At 49.2% G+C, this 20,795-nt stretch overlaps 2 pseudogenes; both read right to left on the bottom strand.

Moving 5' to 3' along the window:
* Positions 1-3,016: 3,016 nt before the first annotated feature.
* LOC117438264 (putative solute carrier family 22 member 31) lies at positions 3,017-4,753 on the bottom strand (annotated as a pseudogene).
* Positions 4,754-16,004: 11,251 nt separating this feature from the next.
* LOC117438263 (ankyrin repeat domain-containing protein 11-like) overlaps positions 16,005-20,795 on the bottom strand; it is a 103,679-nt pseudogene continuing 98,888 nt past the window's right edge.

Genomic DNA, 20,795 nt, shown 5'->3' with positions numbered 1-20,795 from the left:
AGGCTTCTTTTCCGGATGAATAGGCTCCAGGTCAAGAGCAGCATCCAGGTCAGCATCGGCATTATCAGGCATCTCAGGAGCAGCAACAGCAAACTGATGAACGTGCACAGGCTCCTTCTCGGGGTCAATAGGGCTCAGGTTGAAAGGATCGTCTTCATCCCCGACATCAATCTTCGCAGCCATAGCGGCAACCGGCGGAGATTCGGGGGGGCGGGGGGGGGCACTGGTTTCCATTATCTCATTTTTTGACTTTAACGTCTCTAAAATAGTTCTCCAAATGACTAACAAACTTTTCACAGCTTCATTGCCTTTCGTGGCTGCATTCCACAGCTTAACTCTTGCCCCATTCCACAAGGATATCTCAAATCCGGTAGACTCATCAATCTCTGGGTAACGTGTCTTCGACCATTTCAACATTAACTTTAGGTCTGTCTCTTTAAGGGTTGCTCCCTTCACCTTAAGAAGGACTGAAAACATCCATAAATCAGGGGCTTCTTCCTTAGTAATTTTCTCCCAAGTCTCGAGATTAAAAGCTTCACCGACTCCCACAATTCTTCCCCTATCTTACGCCATTGATCTTTGGAGAATAACTGTCACGTATTTTCTAACAACCCCCTTCGTCGGCACCAAAATAAAAAGTCCACAAGTTCCTGTCGGGGTATCGAGTACCCTGTTTTCTTCGCTACGCATAGCACTCCTTCTATCGTAGCCTTTTCTATCTCTGATACAGCGAAACCCATCCCGAACCAGACCGCAGTCTGCCTGACTCACCGGTCAGCCGTGGCCACGTAATTTGAGCTCCTTTCCTGCCTCTCTCAGACAGCCTGCCTCTCTCGGGCAGCCGGGATCTCCACCTTCTCTCGTCCACGGTCTCTCTCTCTCCTGGTATCACGTCGGGGTCACCAGAGTGCCGCGGCCAGGTGGAGGGGAGAAAACACCGATACGATGTAGGTTCACAAAATGCTCCGTTTATTGATTACAAGACTGCTCTTAATATACTGTCTTACACGCGATCACGCATTACTTGATTGGCTGCTTCACTTTGCCCACGAGGGGTACACGCTCCCCTTTACCTCTCCTGATTGGTTTCACACCTTCGCTTCAGCTTAGCATTACATCATGCTTCTGGCATCTTGTTATTGCGTTCCTGTTTTGCTGACCTTGACGCTTCCTCTTCCAGCCTGGGGTCAGAGGTTCACTTTCTCACAGCTTGCTGTAAGCCTGTTAAAGCACCCATGTTCGACCCCCAACAGACTGGTCTGTAATTCCCCGGGTCATCCATTTTCCCCTTCTTGAAAATGGGTGTTATATTTCCCTTTTTCCAGTTGTCAGGAACTTCTCCTGTCTGCCATGATTTTTCAAATATGATGGCCAGTGGCTTTGCAACTTCATTCGCCAGCTCCTTCAGGACGCGAGGATGGATTTCATCAGGTCCCGTGGACTTGTGTACATTCAGCTTCTGAAGATAGTCTCAAACAAGATCCTCTCGTACAGTGGGCCCAAGGTCTAGGTTTTCACAGTCCCTGCATCCGCCTTCCAAGACTCGGGTGCTGCGGTCAGAGCCTTTGACAGTGAAGTCCGAGGCAAAGAAGCCATTCAGAACCTCAGCCTTCTCCAAGTCCTGTGAAGCCAGTTCTCCTGAAAGTTTCCAGAGGGGGCCTACATTGTCCTTAGTCTGTTTTTTAGCTGCTGGGGAGGTAAATCGAAAAAATGTAGCTCTCACAGGTTGAGATAAGAACAGTCCAGTAACTAAGGTATAACACAAACCACTACTGCTACCACCAATAATAATAATGATAAGGGAAATAACAAGGGAAGACAATACAACTGCTCACCACCCGCCGATCGATACCAAGCCCGACCTGAGCAGTGATCTAGCCGTTCTGGGTAACTCCCCCAGTTTATATACTGGACATGTCGTGCTGTGGTATGGAATACCTCTTTGGTTAGTTCGGGTCAGGTGTCCTGTCTCTGCTTCCTCCCGGCTTCCCCTCCTCCCTGTTAGAACATGAGACTCAGAAAGTCCTTGATCGGAGTAAACATTACTTAGCAACAACTAAAAACATCGGTGTTATCAGCGCTGTTCCCAGGCCTAAAGTCAAAAACACAGCACTGCACCAGCTACTAAGAAGGAGAAAAATGACTGCTACTGCTGAACCCAGGACACTTGGCTTGGTTGGGAACACCCTGATCAGCACTGCACTTCCCAGCTGGATCCAGAAATGCAGTCATGGAGACCCAGTTAAGGGGAGAAACCCAGTGACTCTCTCAGTTGGTTTCAGGGACCTCCTGGTGTCAGTCTGTCCTCTTCCAGCCCATATCCAGGTAGCTCTGCTGGCACCAGCACCTTGCCATTCCCAGCCCAGTCTCTTTGGAGCTTCCCACTCCACCACTTCTGCAGAAAAAGGCAAAGCTGCCTGCAGTTTTCCAGTGCAGAGGAATCCAGGGTTTGTAGGGAAACAGACTGGACAGGCCATTCTTGGCCAGGCACAACCTGCAGTGTTTGTGGGGCTGGGGGCCGTGTGGGTGCGCAGGCACCAGCAGGCTCTGTGCAAAGGGCTGCTGCAGTGCTCACAGGACAACATGCAAATCCCAGGAAAGCAGCGGCTGGGGACACAGGCAGCCCTGTTGGGGGGAATGCCCCAGGGACAAGCCCCATAGAGCTGGGGAACCCGGGTCACCCTCATAATAAAGATCCCAGAGAAGGGGGCCGGTAGCAGGGGCACCATGTGGGACCCCAAACTCACCAGCTGCCCATAGAAACAAGGCACTTCTTTTATTGGCAGCCTGCAAGCCACTGCCGCAAGCCCCCCCCCACCCCAGGACTCCCAGCACAGCTCGTCCTGGGGGAGGACCTGGCCCCACTGTGGGGTGGGTGTGCTGCTCCCCCTATCCCTGCCATTGCATATGTCCCGTTGCACCCCATCATCCACCAAGCATCCACCGATGGGGGTCACAGCACCATGCTCACCCCCCCCAGCAGTGGAGAAACCCTGGTGTGGGGTGGGGGGCACGGCTATATCTCATGGGGGATGGCCAGAGAGCCCAGCATCCTCTTGGTGGAGGTGGTGAGGTGGGTGTAGTCATGGGGGATGCCGTAGGGGGATGAGCAGGGGCATGTGGTCCTTGTGGGACAGCCGGTGGAAGAGGGCGGACCAGCAGTGGCTCTCGCTGTCCTGCAGGGATTGGGGCAGGCTGCGGCCCTAGGTTTCTGGCAGTAGCATGATGCTGAGGATGGTGAGGATGCCGAAGAAGGTGAAGACGATATGGTGCAAGAAGCTATGGCTGTTGGGGATGGCAGTGATGGGGGAAAATGCCTTGCTCATGAAACTGGCCCCCACGACCAGGCCCAGCCCAGCACCCCTGCAGGGGAAATGCACTCAGAAGGGACCCAGGGGACCCTGCCCAGGTAGCGTGGGTAGGGTGGTTGCTCCCCCCTTACCTGACCACAGGGGGGAGGACCTTGCTGGCAAAGAAGATGCTGAGCATGGTGATGGCATGGGATGCGGTGATGCCAACCACAGATGAGGTCAGGATGATGAGGTCCAGCAGGTCTGGGTGAGGGGGAAAAGCACCGTCAGGGGTCGAATCTTGCACAAAACCACCCCAAGCATCATGTTCCTAACCCCAGCCAGGAGAGTGGGGGTACCCGGTCCATCCTTACACTGGGTGAGGGCCAGCAGCAGGAGGGAAGAGATGCCTGTGAGGATGGTGCAGAGCAGGAGGACAGCATGCTGCCCAAAGCGCTCAGCTGTCAAGAAAAAGAAGAGGCAGGCAGTCGCCTTGGTGCCCACCAGCACTAAGTAGCAGGAGAAGAAGTGGGGTAGGTGGGGGGCCAGGTTGCAGGTGGATGCCAGTGCTGATGAACCTGTGAGACAGCGGGATCAGGGGGCTGTGGCAGGACCACCCCCCCCCCCCCCCCAGCACCCCCTTGCCTGCTCACATTGTGAAGCCGAGGATGACACTTTTCTTCCAGATGACCCTGGTGCTGAAGATCTCGCAGAGGGCATGGTACCAGGGCTGCGGAGACCCCCTCAGACAGGTTTTCCAGCTTTGCAGGGACAGGGGAACCCGGGATAGAACTGTCACTATCCCACCACCACAGCTTTAGGGAGGGGGCCTGGTGGCTGTGTTGCCCTCAGCAGCCCCCACCATGCACCCAGGTGGAGGCTTTCCTGGTTGACAGGAGCTGTCGTCAGAGCTGGAGCCATTGCCTTTGGCCAGTGCTTGCAGGGTCTTCCTGACCCTCTCCAGCTGCTGTGTAGCCAGCAGCCAGGGTGGTGACTCCAGCAGCAGCGCTGGGCCACTGGGACACGAGTGTTGATGTTACAAGGCTCCCCACGGGCCTGACACCCCTCTGGCACTGATCTCCCATTCCCGGCTTCAAAGCGATGCTGCCCAGAAACCAAGTTCAAACCTGAGCAAACATTTACCCGGGAGGAGGCCGGTGGCGGGCAGGGAGCAGTGCCAGCCGCGTGTGCAGGGCCCGGTGCCGTTGGGCCGACCGGTGCCGCGATACACGTAGTAGCTGGCAGGGGTTCCAGCCGCCGCAGAGGCGCGGGATGGAGGCGCAGAGCAGGGCGGCCACCGCCAGGCGGCGCAGCGGCGACAAGAGTGCAACATCGGGGTGGCAGTGGTGTTGTGGGGGGGGGGCGGTGCCCAGCGCCCAGCGCCCAGCCCAGCCCCAGCGCCAAGCACGGCGCCCAACCCCTTGCCGCCCGCCGGCCCCGCGGCCGACACCCCCCGACGGCATCGCTCTCCGCGACCGACAGACTGAGATCGGGCTCCGGCTCCGCGGGCAGGTGGGGGCAGCATCGGGGCCGACCGAAGACCGCGGGGACCGCCCCGCCCGGCCCCAGCCCCGCCCGCCGTGGACTGACTCACCCCCCTCCCCGGGGCTCTGCCTTTCGCCAGTCAGCCCTGTAAGCTCCGGGTTCACTCCACACCAGTTAAATCTCCAAGACCAGTCCAGCCCCCAGCCCGGTTCGCCCCCCTCCAAGCCCTGTTCGCCACCCAACCCCCCCATCCTGGTCCAGTTTGTAGAATACGAACTCACTCCTCTAAACAAGCTAACAAGGTTTTATTGAGGGACAAAGTCAAAAAAGCAAAAGCAAACAGCGCTGGGAGCACGACCGTGGCCAGAGGAGCAAGTGATTAGTATTTGTTACAGGTTTATATACTTTCACTATTGCATTAGTCACATACATAGTCATAATTCCCACATATAGGCAGGGAATATTATAACTAGGTCCAGGAACTTATTATCATAAGTCTCCTCCTCTTGGTGTCTGCACACTGCTCTTCAATAATTGTGGGCAAGGGTCTTGAGGATGAAGTAAGCAGTCTTCCTCTTGTGAGTAGGGGTCTTCAAGATGAAGCAAGCAGTCTTCCTCACAGTGTACTTTTCACCTTTGGCACAGTTGGACACCCCAGTAATCACACAACTAGCTGAAACCAGCCCTATCTGTAATTATTCTGATAACTAGCATTTATTCTGATAACTAGTGACCTTCCTGCAAAATTTATTGCAGGTCGGGCAGACAAGGAGTATCTCAAGCTAGCAGATGTTTGGGAGGCTCTGTCTCTAAACTGATAAGTAGAAGGATGGTGTGAAATAACTCATTTATGTTCAGTGGGGTCACTAAATCCTGTTATCTCACCACAGACTTACAACACAAACATTGTTCTTTAAGGCTAAAGATACTTTAGAAGGCTAGTGTGAAACAATTAACTCATGTTTAGTGGGGCTACTAAATTCCACAGACTTACAACATGAACATTGTTCTCTTTCTACAACCTAAGTTAAGCTAAAAAGTACTTTATATTTTCCGGGCACTAGCTTTTCTTATATCAAGCCCTGCCCCCTCTTTCTTTACCTTTACAGATTCTTTTACTATGTGACTCCGTTTTGCTCAAGAGTTCTGACCCTTTTTTATCTTGTTGTCTAATCTTGTGTCTTAGCGAGCTTTGTTTCTGTTATTGTAAACTCGTACAGTTATATCCACATAACCACACCTGTGATTTGTGAAAGCCCATACATTTATGTGTTTATCACAATTCCCCCCTTTTTCTTTTTCTTAATCCATTTGGCTTGAGCCATAATTTCCATTTCTGGCTTTTCTCATTTGCTCTTTTTTTTTTCCAAAGATTAGTTTTGCCTCCTCAAACGGATCATCACGAGACCGAATTTTTAACATTTTGATTTTTTATTATGTTCCTTCAGGAGTAATTATTTAAACCCGTAATTGTTCTATGGTCCTACGAACCATTCTACTCATCAGGGGAACAACACAAGGTACAACAAGTAAACCAGTTATTAGCAAAACAAAACCCAGCAGAATTCCTCTTTCCCCCCCAAAGTTCCACCAGTTATTGTTCCACCATTTTTTCATATCCAAGTTAAATCCTTTCCCGATTTGAATGGGAACATGTGTGACCTTTTCCATTTCAGTAATTATCTTTTTGATAGCTTTTCCTTCATCATCTATCTGTAAACAACAGTTAGATAGATTGAATTTCCCCCACACACCCCTTTCCTGGGCCAAGAGGTAATCCAGGGCTAAGTGATTTTGATATACCGCTGTACAAATTTTGCTGTTCTGTTTGGCTAATATGGTTAATGCATCACCAGTTTTGTTAGTCACAATTTCCAGGACTGCTTGCAGCCTAATTATGCGATTTAACATATATATATATATAGGAGTCCTGTATCCCCAGGATCCATCCTCAGCCCAGGAGGCAGGATTGTAATATGCAAAAATTCGCTCTGGGGGCCACTGATCATCTCTCCCGTTTCCAATCTGTAGGTCCCTTTTTGCCCGGGATATTTCAGATGCATCAGAATAGACTGGCACCCTTAATCATTCCCCCATACGTATTGGTAATAAAAAGAAACTTGGACGATTGGTTCCCAAAACACATATTCCGGGCCAATTCCCAGGTAATTCAGAGTATGCATGTTTACCACAGATCCAATATAGTCCTTCTGGAGCTTCCCACTTATCCCCAGGATTCTTATTTAAAGTCCAATATTTCCCTCCATCTGCAATATCCGAAGGATGGCCCTGGGTTGTTCATTTTTTTTTTTATTGTTTCATTCAAAATTTTACTATTTTCACAAGTTAAATCCCCCACTGTATTTTGGGGGTTTTTTTGGGGGTGGTTTTTGTTGTTGTTGGTTTTGGGTGGGTTTTTTTTTGTTTGTTTGTTTGTTTTTCCCTTGTCTCCCAGGGGGCTTTTGCCAACAGTTTTTGGCCAATGATACTCGTCTGTAGTGCCCATTGTTTCACACTCTGGACTTTTCTTGAATTCCATATATTGTTGTCAGTGAAATTAATTTCCTTCGACTCCCAAGGCCATTGTTCCCCCATACTGGTACCTCCACAAACATAACAATTACTTATATTGAGTACTTTTGCTATATTTTCTGCCAAGTTCACAAACAAATTTCTGACAATTGTGGGAATTTCATATTTGGCCCCAGTTTCCATTTCACAGTAGAAAGCATGGAACAGTAGTTCCTCCTCCTTGTCCGAGTGTACATCTTCCTGGATCTAAATATAGATGAGAGTTCCTGGGTCTGACCCAGTGCTGTCAATCTGCAGGCCGAAAGTGTGTTCGGCCATTTTCCAATCCTCATTCCAGGTTCTGGGTTTATTTATGGTTAAGTTCAGTGGGTAACACTGGTTTCTCCTGCATTTGTTTGGGGCGGTCAATCTCTTTAGCTTAACTACCCAATATCCTTGCTCCTCTAGTCTCTTGGTATACTTTCCTGGAGTATAATCTGTGGACCAAAGAACACAGGTCCAAGAAGTACAATAATTCCAGTTCCTTGTACAATCAGAACTTGCCGTTTTAGATTTTTTTTCTTCCAAGAGGAGCATATATATTTTCGGTCATGGGAGAAGATTAGCACCCATTCCATACTTCCACATACCCCTGCCCACTTACCACTGTCTATTGCTTCACAAGCATCAAAAATTACGCTTGCTGGACTATTTATGTTGGTAACTTCAGTTCACCCTACTATTATTCCATCTTTTCCCAGGGACTGCACTTCCAACCACCATTCCTTTACTTTAGCTTTAGGATCATAACATATTATCTTGCCTTTAACATTACATCTGGCGTACTCTGTATTGTTATGGGTGCACATCTCAAGCATGTTTCCACTGCACTGATAATGGGTGTGATTGATAGACTAAAGTTTGCCTGGTCAAGTGCCCACTCCTTCATACATTCCGTGCAATTGGAGGAGGCTCATACTCATGATAGGGACAGGAGCCATAAGATGATCAGAGGTCCAGTATGACATACACCTCCACCTCTCTGGCCTGTGGGGTTGCTGCCCACAGCCGAGGTATGTTTGTGTTTCTCGGTGGCAGGCATAGAGGCCAACCTGGGCTTGCCCTTGGCCGTCTTATTTCCTCCCATTCAATTTCACTCAAACTTTATTCACAGACCCTTATAGTGTATTCCCACTTACCTTCAGTTACCTCCCACTCCGATGGTACCAATAACTCCCAGCCACAGAGTAGAGTAAGTACGTCAGCATCCTGTAATGGCTGTCTATATTCAATCCAGGGTGAATTTTTAGGACATGGCATGCAACGCAGGTGTCTATTATGGGAGCTGCAATATCACTTCTGTTTACAAGTCTTACACGGACAGAACACCCAACTAGTGCGTCTTGTATTGGGGTGTCTCAGACATTATATATATATATATATATACACACATTGGTGAAAGCTCTCGTTCCTCTATTACAGGATCACAAACCAGAGCTAGTTCCCCATGTGTATCTGAGTAATATAATCCAGATCCCCCAAATTGGGGATTGTTACCTCCCCAGGAAGAGAACCACAGTTTCCTCAAAGTATCCCACAAGGGAATTTTAAAACCAGTCATATAAGCTCGGCCTTAACCTTTTGTCTCCCTGTATTCACGAGTTATTACCTATATATTACTACATAGTCCTCTTCTTGAGAGTCAGTTTGGTGTCACCTGGTGTAGATATTACAGTCCACTCCGTAGGTTCTTCCACAGGTCCTCTAATCCTGCTGGTGTGGGTCCGTCCTCTTTCTCTGGCACAGACCGCAGCTTCCGTTATCAGCAATACCTGAAAGGCACCTTCCCACTGTGGAGTTAAAGATTGATCTCTCCAGGTCTTAATCAATACCCACTCCCCGGGATTAATGTTATGAATTTTAAAGTCTAAAGGCATTGTCTGGGAAATCCATCCTTTTGATCTTAAATGTTCCAGAGTCTGAGCTATTGTGCTGATGTATCTTCTTCTCCTCTTTCATAAGTATCGGTCTCCTTTTGGGTTGTCATAAAAGGTAATCCAAACATAATTTTATAAGGAGCTATCCCTAAATCCAAGCTGGGTTGCATTTGAACCCATAACAATGCTAAAGGCAAACACTTTACCCAGGACATTTGGGTCTCAATCATTAGTTTAGTTAACGTTGTTTTCAAGGTTTGACTCATTTTTTCCACTCCTCCCGAGTTTTGAGGATGCCATGGGGTGTGCAATTCCCATATTATCCCCAAGGCTTGGGTTACTTGTACAATTTTTGATGTAAAATGTGTTCCCCTATCTAAGTCAATTCTGCTAATCATCCCATATCTAGGGATAATTAGTTCCAAAAGAGTTTTTGATACTGTATTTGCTGTAGCCCTGACAACCAGAATTGCTTCCACCCAATGAGTTAAGTGATCTACTATTACTAATAGGAACTTCCACCTCTGCACAGGAGGGAGTTCAGTGAAATCTGTTTGGGTGCTTTGAAAGGGCCGCGTCGCCAGTTCACATCCCCCGGAGTTAGATTTTCTTATAACCTTTTTATTCACTCTTTGGCAAGTCATGCATTTATCAGTTATTTGTTTCGCTAACCCAAAAATTCCAATACATCCATACTCCCTTAAAAAGTGATCACATAGGGCTTGTGTGCCCCCATGAGTCTTTTGATGTATGTTTTCTAATATCTGTCTGCTCAGTGGTTTATTAAGGAGTTGCCTCCTGTCAGGGAGTTTCCATTTCCCATGTCGATCCTGTTCTCCTCCTATTTTTCTCAACTCTTTCCCTTCTGACTCACTGAATTTTGGAATCTCCAATTCCTCTTCCTCAGGTAACAGAACCAACATGACTCTCTCAATTCCATTTTCTGCTGCATCTCTAGCTTCTTGGTCTGCTAGATTATTTCCCCTTATTTTGGGTGTCATTCCCCTCTGATGTCCTCTAACATGCACTACAGCTATTTCTTCAGGTAATTTTAATGCTTCCAAGACTTCCAAGATAAGCCCTTCATGAATCAACCCCTTCCCTTTTGAATTTAAAAGTCCCCGTTCTTCCCAAATTTTCCCAAAGGTGTGCACTACACCAAATGCATATTTTGAATCAGTATAAATAGTTTCCTTCCTATGCGCTAGGTATTCTAAAGCTCTTTTCAGAGCATATAGCTCACATGTTTGAGCAGACCAACCTGAGGGTAATTTCCCTCTTTCAGTGATTTGCGTCTTTTCTCCGTTAACTAGCACATACCCTGATATCCTTTTTCCCTGCAGACATCTAGACGATCCGTCAACATATATTCCTTCACCCTCTGGGAGAGCCTGTTCCGTTAAATCCTCCCGAATCTTGGTCTGGCATCATATAACTTCTAAACAGTTATGGGTCAAACCTTCTTTTTGCTACCCATATCAGAACTAAGCAGGGTTTAGACTTTTGTCCACCATTAATGTTAAATCATCATTATTAATTAATATTGCTTCATACAAATAAAAGGGTTTGTCCAGTGAGGATCCAGCAAGCCCTCAGTCCCATCTGTCAATATGTCTGTTCCCACTTGTCTGCCTGCCTCAGCACTCATCCCATGCTCAAACACAGGAGCTGCGCGAGCTCCCCTCCTTTCCCCCTTGGTTTTCCCTGTTCTTTTTTTTTTTTTTCCTCACAGTTGCTCACCCTGCTCTGCAGGGGCTGCAGATGCCTGCCTCTGCAACAGCACTTCTGGTTTAACCCTTTCTTAACTCTGAATGTGGATCTGCTGCTTGTTGCCAGTGACAGCAATCTCTTCCTCCTTATCAATATCAGATAGGACAGATGCAGAGGGTGCTTCTCTCGGAGGTACCTGTGATAGATAATTTCCCAACCTATCTTCCTGATTACTCAGGGTTTGGTTTTGTTGTTTTGTTTTTTTTTTTAACTTTGCACATTTTTCCCCAATATCAGAGGCTGAACAGCATCTCTCCAGCTTAGCTTTCTGTTTTTCCCTGTCCTTTTCCACAGCCAAAATTAAGGGATCTGGCCGAGCTATATCAATTTTATATTCAGTCTGTCATGCCAGGTGGTTTCTTAAAGTGAAAAACATATCTGCATACATCACTTCATCCCATTTTCCTTACCGCTTTAAGAACAACATCAATTGTAACAACATGTTATAGTTCAAAAGTTGCATTGAAGGGCCACTTTTCTCCATCTTTCAATTTATATAAAAGGTCACCATTGATTACAATATTTGATCAGAGTTTTCTTATTCACATTTTCTCCCGGTGCCCCTCCCCCCCCCATATCTTTCCAATGAGCTAAAATGCAACCTAACGGTCTCTTTCTGAGAATTCCCCCACTCTGTTGTCCTCCCATTGTAATGCCTTAAAGATATATGATACGGTTAGCCCTACAACAATAACATTTTACCCAGAGTAAAAGGTATAACGGAGTGCTGCACCCACAACGGATACACCTGAATTCCAAACAGTTCTGTAAATAAACCTCTTGTCTCTGACCAAAAGAGAGAATACATTGCGACCAAGCAGGACACTTAGCTTGGATATACAAACTACAGTGATGACAGACAGGATAAGAGCTAGTTCAAGCCCTGTGCCAGAGAGCTTGAACACTACTTTGACAGTTAACCCCTATATTGCTCTACTGGTCCTTTAGTTCTCACAAATTTACATAAATTACCCGTACTAATTCTCCCAAACGTTCAATCTGGTCCCAATCGGAACAATTTCCCGAGCGATTAACACACCAAAATCCTGATCAAATTCCCCCACACGTTATCCTCACAAACAAGACGTTCAAAGTCAAAAATTGGTTTGCACACAACACTACAGTGGACAAGACACTAAAACCCAACAATAGGTTCAATTTCAAAGGACATATATGCTTCGTCCATCTCCGGCTGCTCTCCTCGCGGAGAACACAGAACTGTGAATCAGGACTCCATACTCCTTCGTAGCTATGCCACATCTCACTCACACTAAACACTCATTCACACAAGGGCCCATCTCTCAATCACCCACTTCACACAGAATGTCGTCTAAGCCAATAATTGTTAACACATAAATCTCAAGCTATTGTTTACTTGCCAAAGGTTTGTAAAGCCGTTAGTACAGTTACCCTTGTACCAAACCAACCCTTGGGGCAAGCATCCACACTCTTTACCTTGTGTAGGACGTCTCCTTATGACTTATAGGTATCCCCTTTACCTGATATTCCCCAGGAGGTAGAGCCTCTGACACCCCTAGTCATGTCTCTCCTACCTGGACCATATTCCCTGTTAGCTAACATAACCCCCAGTGGACTGTCTGGGGGTATTTTGGCCGACATTTCCTTGCTCCCTTTCTTTCCCGGGACTTGGCTTACCTGCCCCTTGTCCCATACCTATACCCTGGGGGGTCTTTCCATCTTTCTTCAGTTACTCGTTCGCTTCGTCTCTTCACCGGCCAATTCCCTGGCAGGATATTGGAACAGCGGTTAGAAGGACTCCGCACAAGCCTCACAGATCCCGGCCACCCGGTCCGCGTCTCATTCACACACCGATCACCCCCATATTCCCGCCTAACCGAACAATACTTACAGTCCATTTTCTTGTCCGGATCTTCGTGCATGTGAATTACAAGCGACCACAGTTTTCCTGGGAGCCCTTCCCTGCTTTTGCGTCATGAGTCCCCTTCTTTGCCCAGGATATAACATGCAAGTGCCGATGAGACCAGAAGAAACCGAGCAAACTGCTGAAATCGGCAGGGCACGCCTTTCACTCAGATTCCCCTAGGCCCACGGAAGCAAAGCAGGTTCTTATCCCGAACGAGCCCCCATTTGTAGAATACGAACTCCCTCCTCTAAACAAGCTAACAAGGTTTTATTGAGGGACAAAGTCAAAAAAGCAAAAGCAAACAGCGCTGGGAGCACGACCGTGGCCAGAGGCGCAAGTGATTAGTATTTGTTACAGGTTTATATACTTTCACTATTGCATTAGTCACATACATAGTCATAATTCCCATGTATAGGCAGGGAATATTATAACTAGGTCCAGGAACTTATTATCATAAGTCTCCTCCTCTTGGTGTCTGTGCGCTGCTCTCTGGTGATTGTCCACCATTAATGTTAAATCATCATTATTAATTATCGCTTCATACACATAAAAGGGTTTGTCCAGTGAGGGTCCAGCAAGCCCTCAGTCCCATCTGTCAACATGTCTGTTCCCACTTGTCTGCCTGCCCCAGCACTCATCCCATGCTCAAACACAGGAGTTGAGTGAACTCCACTCCTTTCCCCCTTGGTTTTCCCTTTTTTTTTTTTTCTCTCACAGTTGCTCACCCTGCATGCCTTCGACCAACACAACTGCCTCCCTGGGGCTCTGCCTTTCGCCAGTCGGCCCTGTATGTTCCGGGTTCACCCCACACCAGTTCAATCCCCAAAATCAGTCCAGCCCCCAGCCTGGTTCGCCCCCCTCCAAGCCCGGTTCGCCACCCAACTCCCTCATCCTGGTCCAGTTTGTCCCCGTAACCTGGTTTTCCCCCTCCCAGCTCGATTTATCTCCTCCCAGCCAACCTGGTTCACCCCCCCAGCCTGATTTCCCACCCCAAGCTTGGTTCACTCCCCCCCAACTTCATGGTGCTCCAGGCCAAGGCACCCCCTTGGTTGATGCTGGGGGTCCTGGGGTGCAGCCGGGGGTGCCAGGGCCTGGCTTTGAGCACCCACAGATGCATCCAGGTCCCCCTAAACCTTAAAGTTGTCTACAAGGTTGTTCCAGAAATGAGTCCCATTTTCTGACTCAGTTCTCTCTGGGGTTCTGTGTTGCCAGAGTGCAGCAGCCCAGATGGGTTTACCTCTGTGTTGCCAGTTGCTCTGCTTCCATTGCTGCAAACCACCCCCACAGGGCATTTGCCACCATCCACGAGTCAGTATAAAGTACTGGCCACTTTTCTAGTTCAGCAATATCCAGCTGGGGTCTGCACTCCCTGGGAAAGGAACTGGTCAGGGCCTCCCTTGCACCCAGTGTCAACGAAGCAGCTGAGTTGCAAACAAGCTTTTTGGGTTTTCCTCTTCTATTTGAAATTTATTTACAGTCACAATCTCTGAAGGACAACAGTGTTGTCCTGGTGCTCTACATCTGCAAAATTACATCTGCATTTCTTTTGGCCTTGCTCCATGGGAAGTTGTACAGCCAAAGGGGTGATAAGGCTATACGGTGGCACAGGGCCCTAGGACACGGGGTAATGGGTTTAAACTTAAACAGGGGAGATTTAGGTTGGATATAAGGAAGAAATTCTTCCCTGTGAGGGTGGTGAGGCCCTGGCACAGGCTGCCCCAGAGAAACTGTGGCTGCACCACCCCTGGTAGTGTTCAAGGCCAGGCTGGACGGGACTTGGAGCAACCTGGTCTAGTGGAAGGTGTCCCTGCCAGTGGCAGGAGTTTGGAACTAGATGAGATTTAAGGTCCTTTCCAACCCAAATCTACTCTATGACTCTATGCCAGAGGTGCAGAGCTGGTGGGGATGGCACTACATGGCATGCAGTGTTCCCAGCTGTGCTGCCCAACACCAGCCCCACATGGGTGAATTGAGCCACGGGGCAGCAGTGATCCCTGCAACCTATTTCTGAGGGTCAGTATTAAAAAGAAGAGCAGGAGGTGGTGGGAGTGTAGCTGTGGCTGGAGCAGCACCGTGGGAGCCTGGCAAGGTGCCTGTCCCAGGGCACAAGGGCAGCAGCACCCCAGAAGGAAGCATCTGGTGCTGAAAGCCCTGCTGCAGGCTCCTGGACTCCAGTTTGCCCTGGCTGCTGGGAAACCACCTCCCTTCCTGGGGAAGGAGGAGAAAACCAATGTGGTGTTAAAAATCAGGTGAGCATCCAGAGATCATGGCCCATGGGTTGGACCACCCCTGCATACCTGAGCATATCAGATGGGCTTCCAAGGAGCACTGCACACCATCCTGGACCGTATTTTCTCCTTGAGAGGGAAAGTGCTGTCTAGGGAGAACTATACATACAAAGATAATTTTAATTAATTTATTTCTTTACACATAACTGAAAGTGATGTTACAGTACATAAGTTATTTACAACTGTGCAGTAATGTGTTGCAAAATAAATTATCTAGAAGGCAGCAAAAGTACACTGTTAATGTATATAAAAACTGTACAGCATTTATGGGATACAATTTTTCTTTATATGAGTATTGGCTCTGTAGTGTTTTCAAGTTATGTTCTCAGAAAGAGAAACGAAATGCCCAAGATTAAAGGAAAAGAAAAATATAAACCACATGGATTTTACTCCATTAAAAACAGAGTTGGCAAAGTCCTTTCTATGCATCACCATTTGACTGCTTGGCCATGCCTCTTCAGCAGCTCCTCTGCTCTTCCCAAATGCTGGTGAGCAGCTGCTGCGGGCGCCAGACCCATCCACACCTTCAGAGCCACAGCTGCCCAACTTGGACACTGGCTTTTTGTTTCTATGGTTTTTTTTAGACATACCCAGAATGGAATGAGAAACTCAAACACCCCCCCCCCCCCTCCCCCCATGGTTTCCTGCTGCAGCTTCTCCGAGCAGAGACCTGCCACCAGTGGAAAACAGAGAGCTGGAAATCACGGTGTTCACAAGTTCATGAATCATGTGGTTGCTGGCACCGCTCAGCAGCTTCTGCAACATGCAAATGGTGTCCTTGGCCTCCTCCCTCCATGCCTCTGTCAGTCTCTCAGCCAGCGCGTACCCGATTGCCCATGCAGCCAGGCTGCCTCCCTGCCACGGCAGCTGGTTGGAAAGGAGATGCACCCTGGCTCACTGCCTGGCAGAGCTGCCGTCAGTTCAGAAGTGAGGGACATGTTGTGAAGAAAGTGCAATTATTTTTCTTATTGTTTTGTTTTCTGCCGATAGCTGCTTCCTCCTCCTCTGACCAGGGATTCATCAGCAAGCAGTAAGGGTGAATGTGAGCTTGACTGCCTGACCTCAGAGGGCTCCTGTCCATGCCAGTGTTCAGTGATGTCTCCTGGCTTTGAACTGTCATGCCGGCAAGAGCACAAAGTCATCATTCACGTCGACCATTGGCACATAGAATGAGGGCACCTCGTTCACACAGAGGGATTTGTGCCCCGTGGGTCCAGCTCTTGCACCTTCAGCTGCCACTCCATCCTTTGCACCGCGTTCAAGGCAGCAGCTTCATGCTGCTGGCGCATGAGCAGGCATGTCTGGATCGGGGGGGGGGGGGGGGGGGGGAAGAAGAAGCAGAGATGAGGGATGGACAGGAGTGGGCAGAGCAGCAAAGGATGCCACACACATTCTCACAGGAAGGAAACCTGGACTTGGGGTGTCTGCTGAGCCTAATTCCAGCAGGAGCAGAGGTGAACCCAAAAGGGCCTTGTGGGGCAGTCTTTAGAGGCTCATAAGCACTCAAGAGCACTGACTCCACTGGCAGCAGCTTCGGCAGACATTCCCCATTGGCCCCAACAGCAGCCCTTGGTTGCCCAAGAGCAGAGTCCTGCTCCCTTCATGGGAGCTGCCACCTCCCTCTGTCTCATCAGCTGGAAGCACAACCATCCCTGCTCCCTCCCATGCCACCCAGAGCTCTGCAGAGAACTCTGCAAATCACTGCACAAACTTCTGCCACCCCGAAGTTCCCTATATTTCAAGGCCAGGTTGGACAGGGCTGTGAGCAACCTGGTCTAGTGGAAGGTGTCCCTGTCCATGGCAAGGGATTTGAACTGGATGAGCTTTAAGGTCCCTTCAACCCAAACCATTCTATGATTTTATGATCCCGCATCGTGCAACACTGCCCAGACCACCTCAGGACACCTGCTCCCAGCAGGCGTTTGGAAACCACAAAGGCAGCTTCCAGGCTACAGCAACAGCCAGGACCCCTCCTGGGGAATCCCTCCTGGCAGGAGGCAGAGCATCAGGACCTGATGTTGGCTATGCACTACAGCGGCAGCCGGGAGCATTGGGACTCCTGCACCTCTCACCTTCATTCGATCGTACTTGTCATCCACGTCTTGCAACCAGGAAATGAACTGCCGTGCGTTGAAAACGGTCTCTGACCGATTTGTTTTCATCTCCCTAAGCAAAAGACAGCACAGGAAATTTTTGGTTTTGTTACTCTAAGCAGTTACAGGTGAAACAGGCCATATTCCAACCCCTCTTAGAACACACACTCATCAGAAACAAGAAAGGTGCCTGCAGGGAGGAGAATAGAGCATGCTGATCCCAGCTGCTTGTGCAGCCCTCTGCCAAGACTTCAGCCTTGGGCAGCAATGCACACATTCATGCACACATGCACTCCCCATCTCTGCTTGTTTTGCAGAGAATCTCTCTGTGACAGGCTCTCAGAGCACTCACATCTCTCTCGGCTGCTTCAACTCATGCCCAAGATTGTCATGTCTTTGCTATAGAAACACAGACACTTGGCTGGGAAATGCTGGGGGATAAATCAAGGCTCTGGGATAAATACACCAGGTCAGTAATGAATTCCAGGATCCTGTTGCTGCACAGGATCCCTCCTGCAATGCAGCAGTGTGTTTCCCTGAGCAGCCATCCTTCCAGCAGTTGCAGGGCTGAAGAGGGTGCTGGCAGGATGGCACAGGACCAACTGCAGCCACATGGCCACCGGCTGCAGAAACCAGACACGATTCCCCCCTTCTCTGGCACAGAATGATGGGAAATTGAAAGAAGAAATGACCATTTCTGATGGGCTGTGAGATGGAGCCTGGCTCTTTCAAAGCCACTATTCAGACACAAATCAATTTAATGGTTCTCTCCCCTTCCTTCAACAGGAAAAGATATCCCAGAGTGTCCTACAAGATATCCCAGAGTGTAGTAAAAGAAACCTTTCAAGGGTGTAGATGATCCTGATCAAGAAAGGCAGACAGTCCCTGAGACTCACTGATAAACATGAGTCATTTTTGCTTCTAACAAGACAACATGCTCCCTGTATCCCCATGTTCCTGGATGTTTCCTTCCCTGGAATGCATGTGGGGTATCCCAGAACATGCAACACCAGAAACTGAGTCAGATTAGGCAACCTGCAGGGTCAGATAGGAGCTGCAGGGCTCCTGCAGCATGTCCTGCATCTGTGTGCCATGGTGGGTGACAGGGACCTGAGCAGGGGAGAGCATTAGGAACTCCTGCCTACATCCCTCCCTCTATCCAGAAAAGCACATCTCCCTCAGAGTCTCACATAGCACCTCTGAGACACTCCTCCACCATTGAGACAGGCACTGACCTGATTTTCTAGAGGCCATGTTATAGACCTCGGAGTCGAGCAGCATGGTGCAGGCACTGAAAGGCACAGCCTGGTTGGCAATAGTCCTTGCTGCCCGACAATGAACTCTCAGAATCTCCTGCTCACAGGAGACGATGAGCTTCTCCTGAGGAAGAGCAAATGAACCAGTGAGCATGGCAGCCTCAGTCTCCCCAGCAGAGGAAATCCAGGACCTCTTCCCCAGCAGGAGTTTCCTAGGTGTGCTCCCTTACCCGCTCTATGCTGTGCTGGAGCCGCAGCTTTCCCCGCACAGCTTCTTGCTGCTTGAAGAGCTCCTTCAGAGGCTCAGCAAGTGACGGCGGAGGTGCGATCTGCAGGCACATGGCGACAGGGGGTTAGAGCCAGCACTGCTGCTGGGTGTCCTTCCTGGGGAGGCTGCCTGTGCCCCCTGCCACACAGCACCCTGCTTGCAGCACATTGGCCAAGGGAGCTGGTGCCACCCCCACAGGGTGATGTACTGAGCTCGCCGGAGAAGCAACTCTGCCTTTTTCCTCAGCAGGCAGTTGGCAAAGGACAACATCCTGCCCATGCCAGATTACAGTGAGCAGTGAGACAAGGCAAGAGGTGTCCAATGTTGAGAAACGAGCTCAGCCTGCAGAACCAGAGCTTACACTACCCCACATGCTGCAAGGGCAGTTTGTAAAGGGGCCTGAGTGTGTCCTGACAAAGGGGATGACACTATTGGAGAAATATCACCAGGAGCAGCCCAGTCTGTGCACTAGTGGGAAGGGTACCTGTGTCCTGCACTCTCCTGGGGAGCAAGGTGCTCCACAAGCACAGCCCAATTGCAGAACGGAAGTGCAGGGGGCTCTGGGTTAGTCTAGGAAGGAACAAGATGTGAGCACAGGCTGCAACCACTGCAGTGCTGGGGCTGACTAAGCATGTATTAACTCATGGAAATAGTAACTCCTGCATGGACTATGCTGCACAGAAATATCCACAGACCGGGACATTCCACCTGCCTGCAGCATGGAACAAAGCCTGACACAGCCAGTCATATAGACCCTCCTCCTCCAGGCTGGATCCCAGATTAACTGCCTGCAGCACTGAGTTTATTGATGCACTTGTATTAGCAAATCCGTTCATGCAGCACAACAGTGAAATGCAGATCCCATTGCCAAGGAGTGAGTGCTACTGGCAAGTCAAATATCAGAGCTTGGAAAAAACAAAGGCAGGAGTTAAGAGCCATCTTTTCCCTACTGTCCTCTAGGTTCAATCATCTAATTATTATGCTTCTTGGAAAAGCAGTTTTGCCTTACAGCCTCAAATCCAATGGCTTCATATAAACCTGCCCTAAAACCTGAACAAACCTCAGGTTCCTAAGCACAGGCCAAGGTCTCCTCTGCAAAAGTACAGCATCTCAGAGGATGCATTTATCATGCAGCCATCCACTTACTGGGGCTTAGATTTGTCTTCATGGGCATTTCTAAAAGTAGGCTAAAGGCATGGCTGGGGGCACTACCAGCATTGCAAGGGTGCTGGCGGCGCATAGGGAACAGTCTGGCTGGTGCTTGCAGCAGCAAGGGAGGGGACAGTTCCTACTGCTGTGGTTTTAAAGAGAGAAGGTGACTCACCACTGGAATATGGAGCTTGCTTAGAGGCTTGCCATCCAACAGGTAGGAGCCCGTATAGGTGACATACTCAGCGTAGCACTGTGGAGCTTGGGGAGTAATATAACAGAGGATTTTCCGCTTCTCTTCAATCTTTTTCCTGATCTGGAGGTACTCAAAGTAGGGGTTGGACCTGTCACTGTGATAAGGTTCAATGTCATCCAGTTTTATAGCATCTACAATAGCTGCCAGTGTTTGCTGTATCAATCTCTCTCGTCTGCTGGGTGGATGTGTTGATCTGCTGCTGCAGCTGCTGGTGGTTGGAGCGCTGGAAGCGGCGCTTGCGCGGGTGCTGAGTCTGGGAATCATCCTCCTCTGTAACGCGGCCCTTGGCACGTGTGGCAGGTGCAGAAACAGGAGGAAATTCCTTCTCAGAAGCAGCAGTGTTCTGCTTGTTTTGGTTGGCGAGCATCTGAGCCCGGTTCCTCGTAATCCGCTGAGGAATCCTCTTCTATTTTGGGTAGTTTGGGAGCTTCTGCTACTGGTTTTTGTACTGGTTCAACAATTTCTGCTTGAGCATTGCCTGGAGGTGCATTTGCCTGGGAGGAAGGGACTAGGCTCCCACTGTGTGCCGCAGCACCCTACTGTGGAACGCTGCCCTCAACACTGGCCACAGGTGGGGGATAAGTCTGGGAGATGTTCTCTGACACCC

The sequence above is a fragment of the Melopsittacus undulatus genome (assembly GCF_012275295.1).
Source record: "Melopsittacus undulatus isolate bMelUnd1 chromosome W unlocalized genomic scaffold, bMelUnd1.mat.Z SUPER_W_unloc_4, whole genome shotgun sequence".
NCBI classification, from domain to species: domain Eukaryota; kingdom Metazoa; phylum Chordata; class Aves; order Psittaciformes; family Psittaculidae; genus Melopsittacus; species Melopsittacus undulatus.
This window is presented reverse-complemented; position numbering and strand designations above follow the sequence as displayed.